This window comes from Typopeltis vanoorti, chromosome 17 (assembly GCF_054136105.1).
Source record: "Typopeltis vanoorti isolate ZY-2024b chromosome 17, IOZ_Tvanoo_1.0, whole genome shotgun sequence".
Classification (NCBI taxonomy): domain Eukaryota; kingdom Metazoa; phylum Arthropoda; class Arachnida; order Uropygi; family Thelyphonidae; genus Typopeltis; species Typopeltis vanoorti.
In genome coordinates this window covers 108,473,749-108,492,489 of record NC_143565.1, presented here as the reverse complement: position 1 = coordinate 108,492,489, position 18,741 = coordinate 108,473,749, and the positions used below count along the sequence as shown (strand labels likewise).

Sequence of the window (18,741 nt, the reverse complement as noted above, 5' to 3'; positions counted from 1 at the left end):
CAATCAGAATAGTTTACATTTAAAATCAATAAACAATGAAGTCATTTGGAAGTATTCACATGAAAAATTCCCACTATTAACTGATATTGCGCGAAAAATTCTGTCGTGTTTCGGATCGACATACTTGTCAGAATCCGCTTTTTCAAATATGACCGTCATAAAAAATCAATTAAGAAACCAAATTACAAATGATCATTTGGATGATTGTCTGCGATTTGCCACTTCATATCGACCTGACTATGAAAATATTGCGAGGTCCAAACAATGCCAAATTTCGCTTAAACTTTTTTTTTTAAATCAACCAGCATTTCTTGTAACTAGTGAGTTTGTAATCGATCTGTTGCTTTTTTCTAACTTTGGTTTTCCAAAATAGAGAAATAAATATTTTATTCCAATATATATATATGTATTTTTTTTGTTGTATTAAAATAATTAAAAGTGATAAATAAATTTTTAAATACACAAAGTTTTTAGTTGTGTATTTTTTTTTTTTAGTTGTTTATTTGTGCGTAATCAGATATCAGGTTGGGGGAACGTGATCTATATTAAGAGAGTAGATCGCCGAATAACTTATATTAAGAGAGTAGATCGCCGAATAACTTATATTAAGAGAGTAGATCGCCGAATAACTTATATATAAGTATAATTTACATGTGTGTGTGTGTGTGTGTGTGTGGATCGCCGAATAATTTTTTATAGGAAAGTAGCTCGCGTAGTAAACACCGCTGTCATAGATCATAAACTACAAAATATAAAATATTACAAATGGCTCAGTTCGACATAATAAAATATTAAGTAATAAAATTTACAAAAAGTGCAGCTGATTCCTTGTCACCCTAATGGGTGACAAGGAACTTTTTCATACCACAAACCCTTAACTTGAAATTTTTTGGAGGGACGGCCAGTGATATACTAGGCGGAGATTGAGGTGCGAAAGCTCCAGCTGGTTTTTTTTTTTTTTTTAACCACTCGGGAGCTCGCAGCGGTAATTTTGTAGCGTTACGACGCGGTATATCTGAGAGATACATTCATTACTAGTATGTGCTAAAATGCAATAAAACATAAAGAAAAAACACTGCAAATATAATACATGATAGTACAAATTAAGTGAATATTGAATCCAACGTTATTTCATAGCCGAATATAGAAACATCAAGAGTTTCGTGCCGAATATATAGAAACTATAAAAGTTTTGGATGCAAGCATAAGTAGTGCTTTGTGGGCAACTCGTAGTAAAGGTGGAGCAAGCTCCAGACCACTTTCCTTAGTATTTTCCATAAATGTAAAGCATATCTCCTAGAGCAGGGGTTCTCAACCTTTTCCAGTGGCGTACCACTATATTTAATTCAAGATATTAGATGTGCCAATAAGGCAGTGGCTCACGTACCACCAGTGGTACGCGTACCACAGGTTGAGAATCGCTGTCCTAGAGGATATGTATGACAAAAATAAGCCTTTGGCTCTCTATTTCAGTAATACATGATGGTTTATTTATTTTCAGCTTCAATCTAGAAATTATTGAACAAAGAATAAAAAAAACAACAACTAGATTATACTGTGGTGACTTCAGACTTATTAGTCTAATGAGCCAAACATTAAAAATATTTTTGAAAGTGATTCAGAATCGCATTTATAGAAAAAGTGAAGAAACTCTATGTGAAACACAATTCGGCTTTCGGAATGGTTTTGGTACTAGAGAGGCCCTTTTCTGTACCCAAATATTGATACAAAAATGCATAGAAAAACAGAAATCTGTCTTTATGTGTTTCATAGATTTTGAAAAAGCATTCGACAAAGTCAGACACACCAACTTAATAGAAATCCTTCAACAAATAAGGCTAGACGAACAAGACATAAGACTAATAACAAATCTGTATTGGAATCAGTCAGCTACCGTTCAATTAGACAACATTACCACCAGTGATATTAACATCAAAAGAGGAGTGAGACAAGGATGTGTGCTCTCACCACTCCTGTTCAACATATATACCGAGGTAATCTTTAAAAAAAGCATTGGAAGAATGTCCAGAGGGAATCACAATAAATGGAAAGATTGTTAACAACCTACGATATGCAGATGACACCGTGCTAATTGCAGATAACATTATGGATCTCCAAAAACTCGTTGACAGAGTATACATAGAAAGCCAAAGAATGGGAATAAATATAAACATCAACAAGACAAAATACATAATCATCAGCAAACATCCAGCCTCATCAATGAAACTGACACTCAATGGGAAAAATATTGATCAAGTGTCAAGATATAAATATCTTGGTTGCTGGCTTAATGAACGGTGGGATCCAGAAATAGATATAAAGACAAGGATTGAAGTTGCACGGCAGTCCTTCATGAAAATGAGAACACTATTCTGCAATAAAGACCTAAACATGGAAGTCAGATGCCAAATGCTGAAATGTTACGTGTGGTCTATTCTGCTTTATGGAGTTGAAACATGGACATTGAAGGCGACAACCATCAAGAAAATCGAAGCCTTTGAGATGTAGCTATACAGAAGAATGCTAAAGATATCATGGACAGAAAAAATTACCAATGAAGATGTCCTAAAATCCATTGGCAAAGCTAAACATCTTGTACAAATAATCAAGAAACGAAAAACATCATATCTTGGCCACATCATGAGAAACAGCAAATACCAACTTCTACAAACTATTTTGGTAGGAAGAATTGATGGCAAAGGAACTAGAGGAAGAAAAAGAATATCATGGTTTGACAACATCAAGACGTGGACAGGAAAGAGCAGTGCACAACTGCTCAGACAGATTAGCACAAGAGCGCAGTTTGTTCGCCAAGATGGTCGCTGACCTTCGATAGAAGAGAGCACAATAAGAAGAAGATTATACTATACTGGCATCGGAGGTGGCTGTATCTCTCAGATACAATTTACTGTCAAATATCACAAACTTTTACATAACATGCGTTAAACCAAACTGACAGCAAAAAACAGTGCGGAATATCACTCGTAACAGATGAATGCACAACTACTCATGACCTCCAAGCTATACACTGAAGTGTGTAAGAATATTTATAATAAACATTTTGCACGTATCAGATGTGAGCTCCAGAGTGTTATTAAATATACATATATAAAAATCTCTATCTAAATACGTTTAAATCCTGTACATATAAAGAATTATGAATATCTATTTATTTTGAGTAGGCCAACAACCAATCGCTGTCTCTGAAAGTTGGAAAAAGTTGCGAAAGTGAATTACGAGATTCCATTTTGCAGTTTAAATGCATAACATAATGTAGCTCAGAAACTATATGATATCGAAATATATTCTTAAAGTTATTAATTAGAAGAAACACGCGTATAAACCACAGTGAAAATTATTTAATTGTAAATATTTCATCCTAAGTATCTTAGGACATCATCAGTACAGTATTTAAACAAAAATTAGGAATAACATACAGTTAGGGCGCATGATTACAATAGAATCTCATGAAAATGTGCATAACGTGCTAAAGTAGTACAAAAAAAAACAAAAAAAAACACGTTTATTTATACAAAGAAAGTTCTGAAGCCCTACTACACAGACCAAACCTAAACCGCAGCGATGTTCTTACTATTCCTAAAGTATGGGAAATTATCATACAAAACTGTGTTAAATAAGTAACGTTTTTTTTTTTTTTTTTTTTTTTTGTTGTACTACTTTAGCACGTTATGCACATTTTCATGAGATTCTATTGTAATCATGCGCCCTAACTCTATGTTATTCCTAATTTTTGTTTAAATACTGTACTGATGTTGTCCTAAGATACTTAGGATGAAATATTTACAATTAAATAATTTTCACTGTGGTTTATACGTGTGTTTCTTCTAATTATGAACGCACCACAGGTTTCGTTATTTAAAAAAAAAAAAAAAAATCTTAAAGTTATGTATATCAAATGACAAAAAATAGCATTACAAATAATTCAAAAGGAATTTGTATAGTTATAGTTAAAACACCTTTTCTTTTATCGCATAAATTAACTGAAAACCATTTGTTGGCATTATATACATCCCCGAAGCTGTACATTATATAAATCAGAAGATTTTTATTTAACAAAATTAATAATTTCTTTCGCTTAGAGGAAATCAGTGAAGATACAATTTACAGACAAAAATACTACTCGTGTAAGTGGACGGTAGATGGCGAAAAAATGTCTACAATTTAAAAATTGTAGACATTTTTTAAAAGGCCAAACAATATGCGATAAGAAATTTTATACTTGGTTTAAATTCTTTTCCCAAGTAAGCAAAACAAAGTTTTGCGCGTGAAATATATTCACGTCTGAGCTACTTGTGCTTTGCATTATGTGATACCAGGGACGAATTCTCCATGCTTGTTATGCTTAATTGAGAAAGAATTAATATTTATTTGTTAATAAATGTATGCATTTATAAGCATTCCATTTAGGCTTTTATTTTTGTAGACAGAAGACGTCTTAAGCTTGAGCGGCAGTCATTGAGCTTTGCGTTGTGTATCGAAGGCCGATGCTTGCTCGTCTAGTCAAAGCTACCTTGGCTTGCTCGGTTGTGGGAGCTTCCAGATCCTAGTCATTTCCGCTCCCTTCACGTCGTCTTAAACACAGGCCATACGCAGTCAACGTAGCTCTAGCCAGTGAGCACCAGCCAGCCTTTACAAGTGTGCATGTTGCTTGGGAAAATTAAGTTACAACCAACCTTTTATGACGATGTTATTGACCAGTTCATAAAGAAGAACCGTAGGGCAGAATTTGTATTCAAGTAGCTAAATTGAAAAAGATAGAATATCATTCGTGAAATAAATGTTGTATTTGTACGATTATGTGGACATAAATTTCTAAATATATAGTTCTAAATGGTCAGTACTTCATTATTCCGCTATCAGACTTCAATCACACCTTTCACTCCCTGAATGATAACAAGAGCAAGCCTGAAATTCGCCCCTGTAACAAAAATACTACTCGTATAAGTGGACGGTAGATGGCGATACTTGCTTTAGTATGTATCCCTGTGGGATACACACTAAGGCAACTGATATGAAGTCATCAGCCTCTGCTCGGACGTGAATATATTTCACGCGCAAATATATTTTACTTTTTTGGTATCTTTAACGTATATTTCACCCAAGGTAAAAAAACTTTCTCTCCCCCCCCTCTCTCTCTCTCCATATATATATATATATACATATATATATATATATATATATATGTTAAAGATACCAAGCAATTTTAAACCTGGTTTTAATCCATTTCCCAAGTAAGCAAACAGACAAATAAGTCAAGTTTGCGCCTGCAAGTAGTGCAAGTCTGGATGACCCGCACGTAGTAGTGCAAGACCAAGGCAACTCGTGGTGAAATAAGCTCTGATCACTATTCTTAATATTTATATTTACCCTTAATGCAAAGCACATCTCCTTGAGGAGATGTATGATGCTATGCATTAAAGGCCGAAACCCAGACCGGTTTCGACCTTTATTGAGGTCTCATCAGTGGGAGCCAGACTTAGAAATATCAAGGTTAAGTAATACAGAGCTTTGGAAAATGGATTAAAACCAGGTTTAAAATAGCTTGGTATCTTTAACATATATTATACCCAAGGTCAAAAAGTTTCTACATCTATCTCTCATCCTGAGATTTTTATTTAATAAGGTCAAAGCACTTTATGGTAACTTGTTTTGGTAAAATACTTATAAGCTCTGTATTACTTAACCTTGATATTTCTAAGCCTGGCTCCCACTGATGAGACCTCAATGAAGGTCGAAACCAGTCTGGGTAGTGGCCTCTTGCCTTTAATGCATAGCATCATACATCTCCTCAGACTTGTGCTACTTTAGGGTCACCTAGACTTGCAATACATGCAGGCGCAAACTTGACTTATTTGTCTGTTTGCTTACTTGGGAAATGGAGTAAAACCAGGTTTAAAATATCTTGGTATCTTTAACATATATTATACCCAAGGTAAAAAAGTTTCTCTCTCTCTCTCTATATATATATATGAAGAATTGAATGAATAGAACTGAGATTTAAGTAAAAAGGTTTTAATATAAAAACACTACTAGTTTCGGCCTGTAACAGCCTTCTTCAGGTTGCATTTTAAAATCATTGAAAAATTCCTTCTTAATCCTCCTAGACATTACTCAGAAGAAACAAATTGATTCAAAGGCAATATATCTATTCCTTACATACAGGGTGTTCGGGATAAATTTGACATATTTATAATTAATTATATTTTTCCGTAAGTTACATGTATTAACACACACTTCTCTTCATTTAAAAGTTTGGACCCTTCTTCATTCATATACAAGATGTCAGAAAGGATGGATAGCTGGAACCCACCTGAATCATGGAAGAGAATAACTTGTATCATGATGATTCGTGCCCGCCATCAAAATAAGGATATTACGACTGCTGCCCAATGCTCCCTGAATACAGTAAAAACAATCAGGCATGAACTAGAGACTTGCAATGGTGACTACGAGGATGTAGCAAGAAGAAAGATCCCTAGCAGACGATCTGATTGCGTTCGTACAGCAGAATTCCTCGCAAATCTGCAGGAACAGGTGTTGAAGAACCCTGGCATTGGAATTCGGGCTTTGTTCGTGGAGTTGCTAACTGTAGTCAAGCCCTGGATAACAAGGGTAGCCAATGGTAGGCCGTATGTATGGCAGCAGGATTCGGCCCCTTGCCACACCTCTGGGAAAAGTCAAAAATGGTTGTCTGAAAATTTCTACGACTTCACCAGTCCAAATGTTTGGCCTCCAAACTCCCCAGACCTTAACCCCATGGATTATTTTGTATGGGGCGCAGTTAAAAAAGACACCAATCGCACTTCCAGTAATACAAAAGCCCAGTTAATGGATAAAATTAAAACAGTTTTTGCGGCCCTTCCCAGGGAGACTGTAGCATCAGCTTGTTCGAGGTTCCGAAGCAGAATTGAAGCTGTGATCGATGCTAATGGTGGTTATTTTGAGTAAATCTTGTTGATAGTATTGTAATTAACTCTGCCTGTAATGTTTTTTTGTCAATTCATTAAATTTAATAGATACAAAGAAGATTTTCTTTTTCCTTACGAAACTGTCAAATTTATCCCGAACACCCTGTATATATATATATATATATATATATATATATGCAATAGTTAATTAGGTGCTGGACATTCAATCCAATACCCTTGGAGGGTAATGGATGGCAATGCTGTAGCCAATGAAGTTCTAACTGAGGCTCGGCTATTGCTGTTACCCTCCTGCCATGATCAGAGCTTTATTAAATGCTCAATAACACCTTATCCATACACTGTCCTCTACAGATAACGGGGAAGATGAAAAGCATTCTTGCTTCGCCCCTTTAAGCCAGTCCTTATAAGGACTATGCAATAGTTAGCATTGACCGTTACCTCTATGTCTTCTTATCTTGTCCGATCGCTTCTCGGCCTTTTGGCTTAGATCAAGTGTGTAGTTCATTTTTGTGAACTTTCCCCATAAGTGATTAGCAAATTGTTTAGCTAAGCGCAAATTGTAGTATAGTATAGTATATGTTAGCTCAGTTATTATCGGCAAAGCGTCTCATAGAGGCACTTGATAATAAACTACAGAGATAATAAACTACAGATACAGAATAAACCCCAGACTGGGGCAAGAACAACACACTCGGTGGTGGGAATAGCTTAGACTCACCAGCATGGCTTTGCCGCGTACGCGGACCCTTGGAATCGAAGTTGAAGCTGATCTACGACCTCGATGTTTGGCCAAAGCCCTCATCGAAAGCGTCGGCGCGGAGCAGATTTTTGGGTTTACTCCCTTTGGTGGTGGCCGCTTCCAAGTAGTAGTAAGGAGTGAGCAAACAAGAGACAAACTACTTGCAGGATTCGAGTGTAATGGAAAAACAATAGTTCCATTTTTGGTAGGGAGTATTACCAAACTACTTCGAATCCCCAGATTCCCTTTAGAATATATATATTGAAACGGATGTAAAGATCATGCACGAAATATTCGGGAAATGGGGCGTTGTACACGAGGTGTAAGTCCTAAATGACGCAGAAAACCCTAAATGGAAGTCGGGTGAAGTCCACATCTCCCTCGAGATGAAGACGCCCGTTCCCAACTTCATTATGATTGGATCCGCCAGAGTAATGATAAATTACCCTGGTGTTAAAAAACAATGTTTTAGATGTGGTGCTTTCACTCACCTTGGGGCGGACTGTCCTAGAGTGAAATGTAAAAACTGCCTCAAAAGCAGGCCACAACCAAGAAAACTGTGAGTCAGCTTGCCTGAAATGTGGGGTCATTGACCACAAAGTGGACACATGCCCATCCAGAACCCTTGCTGAGAGGATGGGTGGTGCAATCACGCTAGCAACTCCACCAAGCAATGGAAATGACGCACCACAGGAAGCCTCTCCTCCTTTCGAGGCTGCTCCTGATATAACAGAAATCCATACCTCCACGTCTAAGAAAAACCGAAAGGGGAAAAAAACTTCCACAAGCAGTAAAATCCAACAAGAAGAAACAGTCGCTATTGAGACCATCAATACCAATATCAATACCAATATAGATACTAATACAGATGATATAGATAGGGAAGAAGGAAAGATGGAGGTGAACACCAACACCTCCAAACGGCCATTAAGCCCACAGGAAGAAGAGTTGGTAACGCCCAAAACAGCAAAAGTATCTGAGACCGCCCACCCAGAAGTCCCTCACGCGAAAGCAGGGGAGACTCTCAGCCATCTCATCAGAGGTATCCCAGGGATTGCGGAAAAATTCAAAGAAGCGATAAAAAAAAATAGGAGAACCTGAACTCCTCCTCACAGGAGAACATGGATCTGACATCGTCAGTGCAAAATGGGGTGACATTTTCGTTGATGACATCAGCAAAATCACCCCTGAGCAAGTAGAGGTAGCCCAGGATTTAGACGAGGAGGCAGCTTCGGCGTTCTTCATAGCTCTCTGCAAACTAGACATGGCTAAGGGAAGTGAGGTGGCCAAAAGAATAATAACTGCCCACAACAAAAGAAAGACACAGTAACCACCTTGTGGGGTTTCTGTACACAGCTTCACCGGTTTCAGCTATCACAGGTGGGGGAGGACCTGAGAACCCGAGCGGTGAAGGCTTACAGCGAGGCGGTGCAGTTCCTTGTGAGCTGTATCACTCGGGCCAGATCCTTCCTCCACCTCTAAGTTTAACTTTCAATTTTTGCTTTTCTGTGTACTTTTTTTGTTTTTGTTTTGTTACATGTTTCCTTTTTAGGATTTTTCCTTTTTTGTAAAGTGAAAAATCAACGACCGTTTTAGAAACGCCCCTGGGGGGCAAACAGCTAAAACAGGTCAACAGAGGCCTCTTTAACCTACTCTACCACTATGCACTCTATCTTTATTTCCTCTCCTACTATCTGCTGACTCTCAGCCTATCTTACTCTACAGGCCGATGATGAAGATTTGTTGAACTCACAAATTATTTATTATGTCCGAATTTTAATCATCGCTCAATATGTAGTATGTGTAACCCGAACCAGCAATATAATTCCATCAGAAGAGTCGGAGACAGAGGGAAAGAAGGAAAACAACCACAACAAAAGAGGAGCTACGGACGAATCACACGACGACGAAGACACTCTCGGTGGAACAGTCGGAGCGGCAATGCCTTTATCGGAGATCCTGAAACTTCACAAAAACTCCAAACAGCAATACGAAATCTAGGGGAACCTTGGCTTTTCATCTCAAGTAAGACATGTCTTAATGTTCGAATGGGGAGACCCCCCTCATTAAAGACATTACCAGGCTCACTCGTGAACAGCTAAATGGTTTCTTAGACCTAAAAAAGGAAGAAAAAATGGCGCTGTATGACACTTGTCCGAATAAGAAAAGGTCAGGAAGAGCATTTGATCTCGGAGATTGTGAAGCTCAACACCGAATAATTTTTGACTAAACACTATTCTCTCTATACAGTTCACAGAGGTGGGGGTCTGCCTGACAGAACCCGAGCTGCGAAGGCCTACATCGAGACGGTGCAGCTCCCTGTAAACTGCATCACTCGGGCCAGGCTCTTCCTCCATCTCTCTTGGTTCCTCCACATAATTCTTCCCTCTCTTTTTCTAAAACATCCCCCATAGATCCTTTTCCACAGTCTCTCTTCAGTTTCCTTTTCAGGATTTTTCCTTTTTCAAAGTGAAAAATCAACGACCGTTTTAGAAGCACCCCTGGGGGGGGGGGGGTCAACAGCTAAAACAGGTCAGCTGAGGCCTCTTTTACCTACTCTACCACTATGCACTCTTTATTTCCTCACCTACTATCTGCTGAATCTCAGTCTATCTTACTCCACAGGCCGATGCTAAAGATTTGTTGAACTCACATATTATTATTATGTGTTCTTTATTAAGTTGCCGCTTAATTTTTTTAGGGTTCGTGACGCTACTAGATGAAAAGCTAGCATGCAAGCAACAAGAAAGTAATACTCTTCTTAGTTTTACGTTATTTGCATTTTTTTTTTCATTATATGTTATGAAATTTGTGCTGTTGTATGTGATATTTGTTGTATTTTATAATGGATTTCTTTTCTGCATTAGTATGTTCATTGCTGTAAATTTATGGCAAGATGTTCGTTCTCTAGAAAAGCGTCACTTCCGGTGATATCACTGCTGGTTGCTTCACGCAGCTGCACGTCCGCGACTCTTCCATAGACTTCCATGTTACAATTATCGACGAAAGAATCCGATATTTAAAATCGGATTTTTCAGAAACTAGTGGGTGCTTCGAATTTAATTTTGTTATTCCACACTTGAACAGAGATAAGGAATTGCTAGATGTCAATTTGTTTGATAATTTTAGAGTGAATGATATTTAGGAAACTGACATCAAATTTTGTGCACGTTGATTATAATTATATTTTATTTATTATTTATTAGATTATTTGAATAACACAAGCTTTCATATTTTCTATAATATTGTTATAGAAAATATGAAAGCTGATCCAGAAAATTAAACAAGCTGAAAAGGAAAAAGAAAATCTTCAGATATTAAAAAAATAATAATAAAATAATAATAAAAAAGAATGCGAAGAAAATTACAACCACGAAATTGGCAAATTTAAGCCTTAATAAGTTTTTCTGGATGATGATTCTGTAAAATGGCCATCTTATCCTTCTGACACCGTGAGACTGTTTCTTGCTAAGCATAATCCGTTTCAAATTAATGATTAAGATTTTCATTGGATGAACACGGAAAATTTACTAATTTTCATATCGAGACTGTTAAAACTGACTTTTATATTTAGAGTTCAAAAACAAAGTATGTTACTACTGTTTTATGCTTCCCAGCCCAAGTTCAAGATCAGCTTTGTCCAGTCAAGGTACTTTTAACGGAAATCACATTCGATTAAAAGAATAATTTTATTATTTTTATTTATTTTTAGAAGTAGATTACATCCATATTTTCCTAAGTGAGCCAAAGAAATCAATACATTTTTATAAATTATTTGATAAAACCCTGGTTTTTAGGACGATAAACTAGTGCCACAGAAAGCACTGCTAACCGAGTAGTTTCATCCAAGTCACAATGTACTTAGATGCCAGAAAGCTAAACAAACATAATTTGTATTTTAGTGAAATAATAAAAAATAATAAAATATTACATATTAATAATCTTAGTGCATATATAATTATAAATAAACTTATTTAAGATTTCATATATAGCTTTGAATATTAAGGAAAATATTTGCAATTTAATTCACACACTCGTTTTTTATTTATATATGTTTCAAACTGCTGCTCTGCCGAAGGCAGCAAGAGCATACTTACCTGGCGCTGGGGAGGCCTTGATCAGTAAGGAGGCTCCCCCAGGGAGAGGCTGACCCATAGCACACACGGGTTGGCTGACCCCTGCCACTTTCCCAAACTGGGATAGATGGAGCGTGGAATTTTTGGTAGTTGGGGACTGCGTTCGCGCTATCCCCTTACTTTAAAATCAAAAAATAGTATATATATGTAGTATAACCTATACATGCGGAGGTGAGAACATTTAATTTAATTTTAAGTGTACATGTATTAGAAAGGTCTGTTTACGCCACCGTTTAAAGCTCATGTGGTTGTTACAATAGTCAGTATACTCTCGAGTAAGAGATGCTCGCATAAGTTACATTCTGACCAATAAATTAAGTGTACATACATGTTACCGCGATATTAGTCGCTAATAACATATGTAAAATGTTCCATAACAAACTAAGAGTTTCATTAAAAAGAGAATTCAGTGTGTCGCGTACCCCTCACCTCAGTAGGTGATTTACTATTATAATATATTAATTATGAATATATTTTAGAGAAATCAGGGTGACGTCCATTATTGCATAATAAAAATGAAAATACATTGCATACAAGGAAGTGAAAGAGTAAAAATAGCTGCTAAATTTTCGAATAGTATTCTAGTATTAGAAAGGTCTGTTTACTCCACCGTTTAAAGCTCATGTGGTTGTTACAATAGTCAGTATACTCTCGAGTAAGAGATGCTCGCATAAGTTACGAGATTCTGACCAATAAAAAACAAAGCAAGGTTAGATACCGATCCAAAATCACTTTCACGTAACGTTACATCATTTTTTTTTTTTTTTGTGATGCAGCATTAAATACTCTGAATACATAGTAAACACAATTAACAGTTATTTGATTTAGTTATTAATTAAACTGTTTCAAATAAATATTTAAATAATTACTAATCTCATCTCTACGTGGCGCCATCTGGGGGCGGAAATTTGTACACATGATTCATTAAGCTGTAAATATATTGAATCGACAACAGTAACAGTTTCTATTCAATTTCTGATTCTATAAAAGTACTAATACTTTTCCCATGGCTAGAGGGGGGCCCCTAGTCGCTATAGTTCTCTGGTGCACCCTCATTGTTTGAGACCTTAAATTGGCCCTAATTTTTTTGGGTTCCTAGCTAGGGCCTCATACGACCCTGTTTTTATTCAATATTTATTATAATAAAATTATAATTGAGGTTTGTTAATAATAATTATTATTAACAAACCTCAATAAAGGCAGACTCATCGTGAGAGGTCTCACTCAATCGGCAACTTAACTGTACATTGAATCTTAAAACTCATCCATAGATTCTAGCATTCACAGCACATTCGGGCAATGCATTCCATTCACCTACTGCTCTCCACGTAAAAATTTACCCCTAACTTCCTTCCTCACACCTTTACACAACCTTCAGGAAGGATACCCCATTTTCACCTGTCGACTCCCATTCTGCATTAATGCCTTCCGTATTAATCTTGAAAATTTTCCTTGACAACTTAAGCGTGTTTATCATATCACCTGTTTTCTACCCAGCTGTTGGTTTTGCAATTTTACATTTCCTCTTTCAATTAACCAACAATTCTAGACTGCCGATAATGCTTTAGTCAGAACTTTCCGGATCCTCTCCAGGCTTCCACCATCGCAATGGAAAGCAATTATTCCAAGTTCTGCACAAATAGTCTATGCATAGTCTAATTTAAATTTTATGCAGGGTTAACAGTCATCTCTTTCTCTACAGTTGATATCCTCATCACAGCAGCAGTGCCCTGTGTAGTCTTTGACAGTTTTGCAATGAGCCTTTTAAACTTCGGATAGCAGTCTAAAGTTTAAAAGGTACATCAAAACTTTTAAATAATTATTTTTTCTAAAGTTAGAAATTTAAAAAAAAAAAAAAAAACTGCCGAAACCCGGGATCGAACCAGGGACCTTTAGATCTTCAGTCTAACGCTCTCCCAACTGAGCTATTTCGGCTACTTGTAGAAATGTGTTTATCTAATGCTATCAAACCGATTAGTGGCTAAAAATATGTACATTAAAAGCTTGTGAATATATTTCCAATTTAAACAACACCAGATTCTTCTGGGCATCTTATCTACTCAGAATGTATACGATAAAAGTGTTCTATTATGTAAATCGAAGACACAAATAACTAAACACTTGCTATTATGCTGTGTTTGCTTAAAAGTGTCTGTTAACACCAGTTCAACCTCTATATGATAACAATAAGTTATCAACAGGGTGATAAAACCACCTCCTTTGCCTCTCGATAAGCTCACTGTGTCAGGGTAAAAGAATTCCGATCATTGATTATCATCTTGATTCCTGTTATGATTGAGAAATAAGTGAATACATAATAATCTTTATTTAAATTTTCTTTGTTGTAAAAATCATCTTTGTTATATAAGGAAACCTGTGGAGCAATCTTGACTAAAACATACACACGTAACCACAGTAGTAAGATTTTTTTATAATTAAATATTTCGTCCTAAGTATCTTAGGACATCGTCAGTACAGTTAATTCAAACAATACTAGGAATTACATATAGTTAGGGCGCATGCTTACAATGGAATCCCAATATGCGTGCAGTAGACTGTTATGTTATAGAATTAAATTAAAATATATCTGGAGGGGGGAAAAAAGATTACATTAAAATTTGGTAACATATAAAAATTATATAAAAATTATTTTAAGCAATTTAGGATGACAATTTCCCAGACTTTAGGGATAGTAAGAACGTCGTTAAGGTTCAAATTAGGTCTGTGACGTAGGGCTTCAAGCACTTTCTTTATATAGGCCTCCATGTTTATATGAAGATCTACGTCGAAGTTTGGTCTTCTTCCAATGGATCCTGTGGTTTGGGTTTTCAGTTTCGTGTTGTGCGAGGCCAAATTTCTTCGGTTTGATAAGACGGATATGGTCTTGATGTTCCGAAATGCGTTTGCTAATGGATCTACCTGTCTGTCCATAGTAGGGCAGTTTACAGGAGCATGGGAGCAATTTTTTTTTTTCAATTAAACTCATTATATCAATTTTTTTGAGAATATTGTTGATGATTTAAAAGCATACTAATGTACGAATTTATTCCGCTTACTTATACTTTATCCACGCTTTCAAATTTTGCAGGTTGATGCCATTATGTATCAGGATATCACTAGTTTAAGTTAAGGGATATTACATCCCATATCGTTTCTTAGCCGAATAAGAAACTCAAAAGAGTTTCATGCCGAATATAGAAATTATATAAAGTTCGGCGATTCCAAGCGTAAGCAAATACCTGGATACTGCAGCAACTGACCCTTGAAGGTAGTGCAAGCTGAGGCAATTCATAGCAAAGGTGGAGCAAGCTCCAATCACTATTCTTGATATTTACCCATAATGTGAACTTAGCTCCTAGGAGCTGTATTACTGTTCTACATTATGAGAGAAGGTCACTACCCAGACCGGTTTCAACCTTCATTGAGGTCTCATCAGTGAGTAGGTAGATCTAATTAATACCAAGTTTGTAGCGAACAGAACTTACATCCCTTCTATGAGAATTGCCAAGTGGGATATCACTAAATTGTAAAGAAGTCTATCTTGAACATACTTCAACAGGGCGTGAGTCCAAGCCCTTTGCCTTGGACTACACTTCTCGCTTCCAGACATATATTATGTCAAATATTTTGCATCATTCTTTCTTCAACATCAGCACATTCTATGTGCCAGTGAGATTAAAATCTCAATCACACGATATTAAACAACAATCGACCACAGAAGTCACGCTGTTTCAGATAATTATATGTATTTATATATATGTATTTATATATATAGTGTTGGATTAAGGAACAAGAAATAGTGGCGGTTGTCTGCTATACTGTCCTATTAATTAAAATCATTGATTACCAGCTTTTTCTGATTGGCTGAGGGTGACTGCTGGCTGAATACTCCTCAGTCTTCAAAAGTTAGAGTTATCGACATACATCTTGACTCGGCTCACATGCACATATATATATTAAGGCCAAGAAGCGATACCCCGAGGGGACTGAGGTTGTACAATGCAAGGCAACTCATGACGAAGGTGAAGCAAGCTACAAGCACTTCACCACCTTCCAAAAAATCAGTTTAATATCTTGTGGTCCGTATCAGATATTAAGCCGATAAGAACCTTGGGCGTGCGGGTGCTCATGCAGTTAATAGCAATATCGCCGATATTGTATTTTTGCGTTTATTCCCGTTAAAGATTCCCCTAATTGTTTCTAGGCTTCGCGTGATCCTTCCTAAAGTAAACACAATAAACACAATATACTAATGCTTCATGAAGAGGACATTTTTCTACGGGTAAACATTGTATCATATTCGCGTTAATAGCCCGGGGTGTGCGTTCAAAATACATCTTTGAGCCCTTTGAAAAGATGTACAGATGGCGCAGCGGGTCAAATTCTTAGCGTTCTAGTAGTTTTAAACCGCTCAGAAGGCGAGGCAGGGTGAGCTCTGAGACAATAGCACGTAGAAGCTGTGGTTGGTTATTGTGTCAACTAATCCAATTGAACATTGTCATAAGTTGCTTTTTTGCTTTCTAAGTTTCCTCTGTTTTGCGTGCATGAAATATGAATTGACGTGGGAGGCAAATTTTTAATATATAATTTGCAATAAATTTATAGTTTTTTTTTGCCCATATTTGTAATGGGAAACAGTCGAAAGAGGTAAGCCTTGCCCTCCTGTTCAAAAACTTACACTTTTAAGTAACTCAAATATACCAACCAAATATAGCATTCTCCTTCGTTATTATTTTCTAATATATACAATAGCTTAAAACAAACACATTGTTCCCCACTTTGCGTAGACTTGTTTACAATTAATTGATAAATGAAAGTATTCAGTTTTCGTACAATTAATTGCATTAGACCAATTAAGATGAGCAGTGATGTGCTACACACCTTAAAACTTTCATACATCGAGAAAAATGCAATCATACAGTCAAACTGATGTGAATTTTGTAGCGGGGTTGCATAAGCGATGACAGCACACCAAATCGAAATGGGCACGCGACGCCACTGATTAGAACAGACACTACATTCAGCCAAAAGCCAGAGAAGAGAAAAGTGTAGTATCTGTTTTTCAACATCATCAAATTTCTGATATGTACCCACAAGGAGTCACTAACTTCCTTCTTTCTTACATCATTACTAACTTCCTATCTACAATTTTCCTCCAAATAAGTCTGTTGCTTGTCAAGACTCCAACATTATCAGATCTTATATTTCTATCGTCTAAGGCACTTTTTACTGTATCAATCCACCTATATCTTGGTCTTCCTCTGGATCGTTTTGCTGCCAACCTGGCAGAGAACACTTGTTTTGCTAATCTTTCCTCTCCCATTCTGTTTAAGTGACCATACCACCTGAGATTAGCTCTGCTAGCGCATTCCTGGATGCTGACAATGTCAAGTATTTTCCTAATATCCTAGTTTTTAATATGATATTGCCATTGATGCCATCTGTTCACCCCTTAATCCGCAGGACTCTTATCTGCGGTCTCTAGTCTTTGGTCAAGTGTTTTACTTCTAACCTAGCTCTCCGATTCATAAGTTAAAATTGGTTTGAAAACAGTCTCGTATATAGCTAACTTAGTGTTCCAGTTAATTTCTCTCTTATTCCAAATAATTTTATTCAGCTGGCTTCCCTTACTAATTCTGTTTTTTATTTCCATATTTAATTTACCATCTTCACTAAAAATCGTTCCAAAGTAGCTGAAATGTTTTACTTGTTCTATAGATTCTCCATTCACAATGCAGTTGATGTCAATGTTTCTACCTATTTTCATTATCTATGTATTACTGATATTCATATCAAATTTATTAAACTGTTATTCAGTTTAGTCAGGAAATATTTTAGAATTTTCTTGGATTTATTTTGCATCTGTTCTTATCAGTTTAATATCTGACGCGGCTCATCGGCCTGCCTCATGATAATCTGATTTATTTTTGCAGACAGAGAAGTGCGTGTAACTTACTCCACCTTTACAACGAGTTGCCTGGGTGTTTATAGGGAATAAACGAAACAAACTCATATGAGAAATGACTAGATGTAATATAATAAAGTAAAAACGAAAACGTAAAAAATTAATATCGAGCATGAATTTTGTTGATATTTAAATATAACATTGAAAAAAAAATCAAAATAAACAACAAACACAGAAGTTAGAAAGCATTTCATCATTATTATCAACTTTTGGTTTAAACTAGTACTAATACTAGTTTAGTACTAATATTTTAATAAACTGTAAACTAAATTAATACAATTCTAAATTAAGCCTACTAATATAAGTAGGCTTAGTTTAGAAAATAGCTTATTGAATTAGATTATAGTTTTTTTATTTTTATTTATTTTTTATTTTATTTTAGGATTATTAAACTCTCTGAAGCAAAATGTCAAAATGGGATATTTGGATAAAAATAAAACTGAACCCTGGTATTGCTTTCAAAATCGTCAATAACAGATACATTATTACATACATAGTGTATCAAGCAGCTAAGTTGAAGTTCGGTTAAGTGACTACCTCCTTGTATTATTTGCTTAGACTATATTTATTTAACCATTTTATACAATTTTGAATTACTGAAAAATCATAGTATTATTTTTAAAACATTAATTATAGAATACTAAAAAAATTCACAAAAGTTATATACACTAAAGTAATCAACAACTATTTAGAAGTATGTAAAATATTCTGTGTCGTTTTGTTTTCATGGAATCAATTTGTTCTTAAGGTGTTAATATATTCTAAAATAACATCTGAATAACAAAATAATATGGCCATTACGCCGGTGAGCTGGTTTATTTGAGGGATTATGCAAACTATTTTATCTCTAGTAAACCATTTATGGAGGGGAGGGAATATTTCTACAAACGATTTTTTGTCTTTTTTTTTTTTTTTTTTTTTGCTTGTTCTGGATGTTTTGTTACGTCACAG

The 18,741-nt window shown here is 35.9% G+C and overlaps 2 non-coding genes and 1 pseudogene across 2 annotated transcripts; 1 reads left to right on the top strand and 2 right to left on the bottom strand.

The window, feature by feature from the left end:
- The first annotated feature begins 11,778 nt into the window (after nt 1-11,778).
- LOC150097761 (U1 spliceosomal RNA) lies at nt 11,779-11,943 on the top strand. Its single transcript, XR_016549714.1, has one exon. It is a non-coding gene; the product is annotated as a U1 spliceosomal RNA (small nuclear RNA).
- A 1,744-nt stretch (nt 11,944-13,687) lies between these two features.
- On the bottom strand, nt 13,688-13,760 carry TRNAF-GAA (transfer RNA phenylalanine (anticodon GAA)). Its single transcript has one exon. It is a non-coding gene; the product is annotated as a tRNA-Phe (tRNA).
- A 2,046-nt stretch (nt 13,761-15,806) lies between these two features.
- Nucleotides 15,807-15,963, bottom strand: LOC150097759 (U2 spliceosomal RNA; annotated as a pseudogene).
- Nucleotides 15,964-18,741: the final 2,778 nt, after the last annotated feature.